The sequence below is a fragment of the Procambarus clarkii genome, chromosome 54 (genome assembly GCF_040958095.1).
Source record: "Procambarus clarkii isolate CNS0578487 chromosome 54, FALCON_Pclarkii_2.0, whole genome shotgun sequence".
Lineage (NCBI taxonomy): Eukaryota > Metazoa > Arthropoda > Malacostraca > Decapoda > Cambaridae > Procambarus > Procambarus clarkii.
Genome location: NC_091203.1, coordinates 13,670,109 through 13,681,376, shown reverse-complemented (window position 1 = coordinate 13,681,376; position 11,268 = coordinate 13,670,109).

Below are 11,268 nucleotides of genomic sequence, written 5' to 3'. Positions count from 1 at the left end.
CGTTGAAGACATCATAAGAAGGAAGGTGAAACGCCATGCAACCTCTGAAGAGACAACTAACACAACACCTGTACCCCCTATTAGACTATTTTACAGGAACTTCTTTTCCACAGCTCATAAAACAGGGGAAATGGTCCTGAAAGATATTGCTAATAGGAACGTTATCCCTACAGACAAAAATCAGAAGATACAATTGACGGTTTACCATAAAACCAAAACACGGCCAACCTACTAATGAGAAACTCTCCAGACACAAAGCAGAACGCTTTGAAAAAACCAATGTCGTCTATGTCTTCAAATGCCCACTTGAGGACTGTAAGCCTCATTGAACTTAGTATATAGACAAGACAACAACATCTCTTTCCAGGCGATTAACGATGTATAAGCAATAGGGTTCCATTAAGTAACATATAATCTCTTCCAACAACCAGACCATCACCAAAGAAGTCTTAACAAAAAACACAGATATCATCGATAGATGATTTCTGTGGCTAAGCAACGCATGTGCGTTGCTTAGCCACAGCAACCTTCCCTGTCCCTCAGTCCTCCCCACCATTTTCTCCTCACCTGCCTCCTCGACCTCCCAACCATTCCCCTCTCCATCGTCCCCCCTTCCTCCCCATCATTCCCCACTCCACCGTACCCTCGTCCTTCCCACCATGCCCCCACTGCCCCTTTGTCCTCCCTACCATTCTCCATTCCCCCATCCCCTCGTCCCCACCATCCCAAACTCCCTCGTCCACTCGTCCTTCCCGACTATTACCTCCTCTCTTGTCACCTCATCCTCCCCACCATCTCTCACTTCCATCCCCTCGTCATACCCACCATTCCCCACTCCTTCGTCCGATATCGTCCTAAATGGTCTGATGTTCCCATCAGAAAATCGGGAACATCAAGTGACCTGATGATCCCATCACTGAAGTATAAGAAAAACAGTTAAACACTTAAATGAAAATATGAAAAAAAAATAAACTATTCTTACGAAATGAACGGTATGGTAAACAACACAGCTGAATTCCAATGCAATTCACACAAAATAATTAAATCAAAATGAAAATAAACAAAAATCTATGAAAATTTAATTTGTCAATGCAATCAAAAACATTGAAATCGAAATGTAACATATTTGGTATAGCATGTGTGTTGTTCTTACATGCAACAAATGGCGCTGTTAGTCAAGAAAAGCATAGTTTTACCAGCCACAGGTGTGGCATCTATACTTATACTTACGAAATGAACGGTATGGTAAGCAACCCAGCTAAATTCCAGCACATTGTCACACAAAATAGTTAAATAAAAAATATAATAAATCGAAATCTATGAAAACGAAATTAATTAATGTAATCGGAAACATTGAAATGGAATTCATAACATATTTAGTGTAGCGTGAATGTTGCTATTATGTGCAACAGATGGCGCTGTTTTTCAAAAACGCAGGTTTTTACATGTTACAGGGGTAACATCTATATAGTAGGTATATAAAAAGAAGGGCCTATTCGAATGCAACGTTGTGTCAAAATTTCAAAGCAATTGGTGAAGAACTTTTGGAGATTACAGCGTGTGTTGTGCTTACGTCCAACAGATGGTACTGTTTTAAAAAAAAAAAAACATGTTTTTTCCTGTCACAGGTGAGGCATGTATATAGAGGATTTATAAAAAGACGCGCCTATTCGAACACAACGCTGTGTCAAAATTTTAAGGCAATCGGTAAAGATTTTTTAAAGATTTCCCTCACAAGAAAAACACAGTTTATCAGAAAAAGCATGTTTTTTTTACTGTCACAAACGTGACATCTACATAGTATGTATATAAAAACCTGGCGAAATGCGAATGGATCATTGTCTGAAATTTCAAAGCAATTGGTGAAGAACTTTCGGAGATTAGCGATTTTGAACAAACGAACATTTCCATTTTTATTTATATAGATAATAATCAATTCTCGTTATATATTTATTTATTAATAATAATTTGATATTTATAAACTTCTGTGAGAGCCCCAAAAATCCTGGAGATTATCTACCCTCCATCAATTTCATATTATAATATTAAGCAATCTAACAACATGTTAGCGTAACTAGAAAAACTAGACTATTAATGAGAAAATCACTTGAAAAATTTACAGGGTGTACTTTGCATCTATCGATTTTATATGTTTATAACATATGATGATAAAAATATTAATTAATTACGATGAAATTACAGTTCTGAATAGATGCCCAAATTCAATCTCATCAACTGCCTGAATAGTTTCTAAATAACTGCATTAAGTTTTTTTTACAATAGATATTAAACAATGAATATGTAGTAGTATTTAAATTTTCTTTAACAGCATCTCCTCAGGGTAGTGGTTACCAAATCTGGTGAGCGATTATGTAACAAGGAAGTTATTACCCAATAAATACACCTCTCTCTAGGACACCTAACTTCACGCTATAATAGCAACTCCAGCCATAATTTTTTTTTCACCGCCGCCTGACTGTCAAAGATAGCTTACACAGATCGCTTCAGAGAATCCTACAATATAGAACAAGTGCATAGACGGATAATCTAGTAAAGATTCTAGAGAAAGTGGACTTGAAATGGACCAATAAAAACAAAGAAGAAGATCGACCATATCAACACTTTCGGCAGCCTCCTCCATGGGAAGAATCGAGACTAAAGATTACCATTGAAGGATTACCAGTTAAAAAATCAGCATGTGACTCGCAAAGATGTCATAGAACGACAAATGGAAACCATCTCAAGACCGACAACGACTCACATTTTCACAGATGGATCATTTGATCAAGAAAGAGGTTCTGCTGGCAGCAGTTTACACTACCAACCGTGAAGCTTACTGGAACTTGAATAGTGGGTGCTCAACATTGCAGACAGAATTGTATGCCCTGAAGGAGGCCATAAACTATACAATTGAGAATAATTTACATGATGTCATCATTCATATCGAGTCTAAATCATCGTTCCAGCCATTGTTATCCAGTCAACACAGAGATAATATACAACTCCTCACATAAATCCAAAACATAGGAAAAGAAGCCTATAATCTAGGGTTGTCAATCATCCTGTATTGGATACCAAGTTACATTGGCATAGATGGTAATAAAAAAGGCAGACTCACTAGCAAAAACTGCCACTGCTCTACCTGTAATACCGATTAACGAGCAAATAAAAAGGGAAAATACTCCCAACTACCAAAAGTCGCCACAGAGCCAAAGTAGCGGAAGGAAAATCCACTGCGATATGGTATGAACATGCCACTTGGTACTACTTTTTAAAGTCTGACAAAAAAGATATCTAGAGACATTACAGTAGCCATACACAGACTCAGACTTGGTTACAAGTGCTGCTGGGAGGTAATAAACCCAATAGTTAAAGAGTGGAGCTCTTTTATTCCCATCTGTGGAATAAAAGCAGAGGCGCCACTATTGCCATACTTACTGGAATGTGAAGCTACTGAAGCCCTGGGCATCAAAGGAAACATTAATCCAACGACATGTGCATTAAATGCACATTCCACAGCCACTACAATGATTAGAAAAGCCGTTAAAGAATGGGACGCACTAGTGAACATTCTGCACCTACATCCGCCACAAGATAATGTTATTAAAACACGACAAAAACAGAAGCGAAAAAGAAACAGGGAAAAAGGAGGAAACCCCATCTCCATTTAAAACTTTGACCCAAATATCAGAGTAACAAGGTTATCACGAATAACCGAAGTCAATTACGGGCTCACTATAGCCGGTGCTACATGGACATTTCGTTCTGAGTAGCTAAATCTAAAACAACAACATCATTTTTTTACGGGCTCACCATAGCCTATAGTACATGGACATTTCGTTCTGAGTAGCTAAATCTAAAACAACAACAATATATTTTTTTCCCCAGAGACCCAGGAAATTCAAGACCCCATCTCAGTAACAAGCTGTCTGGCCAAAACTGTGTAAAGAATGGCTCTTAATCGAACTGAAGGGAAAGCCAATTCTCTGGACCAAAATATGTTTGCTTACAGAAAAATTGTGGCAACCACACAATGCCTTACCTCCCTAATACATCAAATCAATGACAAACCAGAAATCTTTATTTTTCTAGACCTAGGAAAACGCCTACGAGTTAGCCAATTAATGTTCCAGCTACAATGTGCTGTCTGGTGGATAAGGAAATCAAAAGACTCCCTCTTGCCTTTGCTAAAGTAAGTCCGCTTAGCAGAGAAGCTAAAGTAAAATTCCAAGGAAAAACACCCCCCCCCCCTCATCAAAGAGACTAGCAAATGGGACTATGCAGAAAGAAATACTAAGCTCATTCCTCTTCAACTGCTTCATGGAACAATTCCTGAAGCTCAAGTTATCAAAAGCAAACTTCTTAACTATGCACACGACTTTGTGGCATAAATGGCAAAGGCCCCATTAACCATGCACAAAAATGCCTATACATCATCAGCAGGGAAGAGGAGCGCATTGCAGTGAAAATAAACTTCAATAAAACCAAAGCATTGGCCGTTAGAATGAGAACTCAAGACATCAAACTCACAATACAAGGACATGAATTTGAGTGGGTTACCTCTTTCAAATATACTGGAGTCATAAAAGACAGCCAATTGAAATTCACTCAAGAATCTGAATATCTTCGGCAACATTGTAAAGCCAAAAACTCTGCTTTACATGCTCAAGACCACTTCTGGTTTCAGTTTCTAGCCAACACTGGAGGTCTCTGATGTACTGCCTGGCACCGTCACATGACTAGTGAGACTCAAACTCCACTGACATCTGGCGGATGCTCCCAGACGTCTTGACTAGTACCGCACACTACAGAACCCAATTCATCCACACTCATAAACCAATTCTGTCACTTAAAACGTCAGAGAGAATTGTCTAATTTATTCCTACACAACAATTTGGGTATAATACACACCTGTTATTATCAACCACTCCCCACTGATCTGCACATGTCCTTATCAACCCCTCCCCACTCATCCGCACCTGTCCTTGTCAAACCCTCCCTACTCGTCTGCACCTGTCCTTGTCAACCCCTCCCCACTCATCTGCTCCTGTCCTTGTCAAACCCTCCCTACTCTTCTGCACCTGTCCTTGTCAGCCCCTCCCTACTCATTCGCACCTGTCCTTGTCAACCCCTCTCCACTCCTCTGCACCTCTCCCAATTCATCTGCACCTGTCCTTATCAACCTCTCCCCACCCATCCGCACCTGTCCTTATCAACCCCTCCCCACTCATCTGCACCTGTCCTCTTCAAACCCTCCCCACTCATCCTTACCTGTCCTTTTCAACCCCCTCCCCATTCATCTGCACCTGTCCTTATCAACCCCTCCCACTCGTCTGAAAATGTGCATCTTAACCCCACCCCACTCATCCACACTTGTCTTCAGATAATAACGAATTTGACTATGTTTAAATAATTTTGGTAAAGATATCAGTTCTTGGAATTATGAAAATTGGAATTAGAGAATACAGCAGATGACCTGTTGACATTATTTCACGAGTCCTGTTTAAATCCACCCCCTCCCCAACTCTCACCCATATTTATATATGTAATTTATTCCTGAAACCTGTTGAACCTCTTGCCTCTATAATACAGGAGGGTAGCCCATGCCACTTATCCACAATCCCATTTCCAATTCAAAATTTTCTAATATCCCTCCAAGGTTAAATTCTAATTTAATTTTGTGTATATTTTCCCGAAGTTCCTTGTAATAGTGGGCGTCACATTTGTTTACTTGGTACCAATCACAGCTGTACCCAATGAGTCAAAAATAAGATAAGCAATAATGTAATTTTAAATAAGGAATTAAAATTATAATTAGGCTCACTGAATCCATTGCCAATTATCTCTACCTCTAAAATATTTTAACGTCTTAGAGATGAGAGCTCTCCATTACTGACAGCAAAGATAAAAATCCTATACATGATGAAACAGTTGAGATTTATTATTATTATTCCAACAAGAGAAGGCAAATATAAACTTAACACACACAATAACGTCAACATAGGACTTGTGCACAAAACGTCTTATATTTTACATGCTAGTTGAAGCATAAAATTAGGTAGAAGGATGTATGATGGTGAGATTCGTGTCTTGTGGATTACAAAATTTGATCTGATATGTTAGATTATGGACCTGCCATGAAACCTATGCATGTTAGTGGTTTTGCATGATTGTAAAAATACCAATCTTATGTAATCTCACCAACCCATTGCACCGTTTTGTAAATAAAATGATTATTGTTATTATTATTATTATTATTATTATATGTTTACTTTTTTGGGGAAATACATCCCATCAATTTATAATAGTGATGAAAAAAAGATGTAACTAATGCATTTCATAGAGAAAAGACTTATATATATTGAGATTTGGTGTTGAATCTAGGAATCGATTTCTGAGAAAATAATGTGTTCGCTTTAGATGGCTTATGATATATAAACGCATATTTAAATACACCATACATGTCTAATATCATTTTAAGGGGGCATATCATTATAAATCGTTCTAAATTAAAAGTTGTTCAATTTGTTTATAAATTTATTTATGAAATGGTTATAGAAAGGGCTGCAACTGGTCCAAGTTTCACCATCACACCCTAAACAGAAAAGGAGAAAAAAAATACACAACGTATTATGCAACGAATGTTCAACATTCTCAAATAATCTCAGGGAACACATGTGTCAACTAAAATGTCTACTATGTGCTGTAGAAGCACAAACTCTTGTAATAATTGTAACATGTATGTGCAATATATTTTTTTTTTTTTTTTGCTCAATGGATGCCTATCTGCAAGGGTGCAAATTATGAACGAAATCTGTCGAAGTCAAGCTCAGCTACAGGTGGCCGAACTTGGATCTTTATTTTACTCTGGAAAGCAATTTACAATTTCAAAGTACTTCAGAGCTTACATTTATTAATCAATTTACATGCAAATTACTTCTTATATGTAGCGTTTGTGCTTCTACAGATTCTAGTAGACATTTTAGTCCAAAGTCTATTTGTTGATTTTCTAAAAATTTATAAATATTATATATTGCATATTTTTTAGAAGGGTAACTTTGAATAATTATATTATTGCACTAAACACTTTTTTGATAAAACTGATCACTAGAATCCTTTATTATGTGCTTAATTTAATATCTGAGTGTTATAGAAATGATTTTAGTTGACACATGTGTTCCCTGAAACTATTTGAAAATTCGTTGCATAATTCGTTGTTTATTTTTTTTCTCCTTTTCTGTTAAGGGTGTGATGATGAAACGTGGACCAGCTGCAGCCCTTTCTATAACCATTTCATAAAAAAAATATAAGCAAATTGAACAACTTATAATTTTACAATGATATGCCACCTTAACAAAGACTAAATTCTACATAAGAGTTTGCTATCTAATAAAATTCAATATGTTCATATTGAGATTTCCACATTTAAATATTTGTTTATGTAGACTTACTACAAATGTTAGGCGGATGGAATACCGTCGGGGAATAACCCCCCCCCCCCACCCCCACCCAACGTTTGGTGGGGTCGGGGCGTGAACTCACAAAGTCAAAGCATCCACTTCATAAATAATGTCAGTGATTCATTCTTTTGATGCAATTAAGGGGAAAATACAATATTTTTTACTAACACCTACCTTGATATAAGGTTAAAGTGAATTTAGTTTATTAGGTAAGTATTCTGAGTGTTGATGATTTATATTTAATGCCAATTTTACACGATAAAATTATGTCAGACCCGCAAGGATAGTTCATTGTGCAGTGCCACTCATCATGTGAGTAAAAATACTGCCACAATGACATTATTTGGCAACGTTAAACGTCTTATGAGTGAACTCACCACAGTTAGAGTATTGGGTAGCGTCACTCCTCGTATGAGTAAACATACCGGAAATGAAAATATTGGGCAGTGCCAGTCATGCTCTGGTTGAACATCCTTTTGTGACAGTATTGGGCAGTGTTACTAATCTGTAAGTGAAAATATCGTTACATTGACAGAACCAGTTGAAATAAGAGTTGTAAATAGCTTAGAGTATATAATTACACCGTACAGTATGTATGTATGAATAGGGGCCTGATAGCTGAGTGAACAGAGCCTCGGATTCGTATTCCATAGGTTCCAGGTTCGATACCCGGTGGAGGCGGAAACAAATTGACAGAGTTTCTTTCACCCTGAATCCCCTGTTACCTTGCTGGAAATAAGTACCAGGGAGTTGGACAGCCGCTACGGGCTGCTTCCTGGGGGTATGTAACAAAATAGAGGCATGGTCGAGGACCGGGCAGCAGGGACGCTAGGCCCAAAATTCGACTCAAGATACAGTATATAATGTATAAAATATAGAGAACAAAAATGTGGATAATAGAATAAAAGAACACTATATGTATTGATTAATATTTAAAAGCCTAAAAATAATAAATACATTTTTTAATAGAGCCTAAAAAATGTCAACCCATTTTAATTGGAGAATGTTTTACTTAATAGACAAGTAATATTTAAATACTTTATTAATATATCTTCTGTTTTTTTTTATCATATTACGTTCTGTGAAATTGGATGTTTATACTCATGCTGAATATGCCGCAAATTCACAAAAGTGGACTCTCAAACCCAAGTTGTTTGTATACAATCATTGAGCCTGTTTCACACAAAAATCACAATAACGTGATGTATCATAAGAACAAATCCACAAGGGCCATGACGAGGATTCGAACATACGTCCGGGAGCATCCCAGACGCTGCATTAATCGACTGACCTACGACATGGTTAAAAGAGTTGAAACCGAAGTTCTACTGAACTTACTGGATCCCGCAGCCTCTCCGAGACACAAACCAGGGTTTTACAAAACTCTCCTATGCACTCGAGCTATGTCAATAGACCGTTTTCCCTCTTCGCCCTTACATCATTACACACAGAAATCACAATAACGTGTTGCATCAAATGAACATATCCACAAGTGCTGTGATGAGGATTCGAACCTGCGTCCGGGAGCATCCCAGACGCTGCCTTAATCAACTGAGCTACGACATGATTAAAAGAGTTGAAACCGAAGTTCTACTGAACTTACTGAAAGTTAGACAGCTATTCCGGGCTGTTTTCTGGGTGTGAGTGTGTGAAAAAACTTAATAGTTAGTAACAGTTGATTGATTGACAGTTGAGAGGCTGGCCGAAAGAGCAGAGCTCAACTTCCGCAAGCGCAACTAGGTGAATATAACTAGGTGAATACTACACCCATTGCATAGGCTATTTCGCCCCATCAATATTATGGCTACCCAATGTCTCACCCATCCCACACATTTCGTCACTTTCTCACCACTCTCTCACATTAACACACCCTTTACATTACTTAACGTTATCCTCACTATACCAACACCACTTTCGTGTCACTCATAATCTCACCCCACCGCACACAGAAATCACAATAGCGTGATGCATCAAATGAACAAATTCACAAGGGCCGTGACGAGGGATCGAACCTTCGTCCGAGAGGATTCCAGACGCTGCCTTGCTTTAAGCGACTGCCTCAGTCGATTACGGCAGCTTCTGGGATTCTCTCGGACGTAGCTTCGCACCATCGTCACGGCCCTTGTGGATTTGCTCACCTCACTACATCCATCTTAAACATTTTCACACCCATTTCATCCACAAACATTTGCTCACCACACCCCTAACCACTCCGGCAAGGCTCTACAGACCGTCTCAAATAAGCACAATAAAATTAAACATTCTGTTTGACAAATTAGCCGGGGCACGAAGCCATCAGAACTAAATTAATCACAAAGGCGTCAGTGAAATCTTCGGTGTTGAGGCGTAATGGTCACACTTAATACAAACTCCTGAATTTCCTACAATTCTTGAAACATACTTTTTATTGTTATTCTCATGCGGCTCCTGACAAATTCTGAGTAACTATGCTCATTGTGTTTACTCCCTTTAACACTCATATGAACAGTTATTATTCTCCAAATAATGATTGGATGAGTTTTTATGCTTTATTGAAAAAAATTATATATTTTTTTTAAGCTTTTATTTATTATTCAATACATATAATTTTCTTTTATTCTATTATCCACATTTTCCTCCCTATATTTTATACGCTATACTGCATCTTGAGTTGATTTCGGCGCTTAGCGTCCCAAGGCATGGTCCTCGACCATGCCTCCTTTTTGTTGTCATTGTGGCAGCATATTTTCTCACAGCATGAGTGACGCTAGGCACTGTTCCTGATATTTGTAAATGAACTTCCAAAGGGAATAGATTCCTTCCTCTCATTGTTAGCTGATGATGCAAAAATTACGAGGATTAAGACGGAGGAAGATAATATGAGGCTACAAGATGACCTAGACAGACTACATGAATGGCCTAACAAATGTCTACTAAAGGTTAACCCCGAGTATATGCAAGGTAATGAAACTATACAGTGGAAACAGGAGATCAGATACAGGATACTGAATGAGAGATGAAGTCATTCATAACACGGACAAAGAAAGATCTAGAAGTTGATGTCACAACAAACCTGTCTCCTGAAGCCCACATCAATAACATCTGCGGCGTATGCGAGGCTGGCTAACATCAGAACTGCCTTCAGATCCTGTGTAAGGAATCATTCAGAACCTTGTATATCGCATATCTAAGACCAATCCTGGAGTATGCAGCCCCAGCATGGAGCCTGTACCTTGTCAAGCACAAGATGAAGCTGGAAAAAGTTCTTGGGTACGCTACTAGTCTAGTCCCAGAACTAGGAGGCATGAGTTACGAGGAAAAGCTGCATGAAATGAACCTCACGACACTGGAAGACAGAGGAGTAGGTGGAGACATGATCACTACACACAAAATTCTCAGTGGAATTGACAGGGTTATCGTGAGTTGATTTCGGGGCTTTAATGTCCCTGCGGCCCGGTCCTCAACCTGGCCGCTACCCCAAGGAAGGAGCCCGTGACAGCTGACTAACTCCCAGGTACCTATTTACTGCTAGGTAACAGGGCCATTCAGGGTGAAAGAAACTTTGCCAATTTGTTTCTGCCTCGTGCGGGAATCGAACCCGCGCCACAGAATTACGAATCCTGCGCGGAATCCTATTTGTGTGTGTGTGTGTGTGTGTGTGTGTGTTCGTGTGTGTGTGCGTGTGCGTGTGTGTGTGTGCCTGTGCGTGTGTGCGTGTGTGGGAGTGCGTGTGTGTGTGTGTGTGTGTGTGTGTGTATGTACTCACCTAATTGTACTCACCTAATTGTGCTTGCGGGGGTTGAGCTCTGGCTCTTTGGTCCCGCCTCTC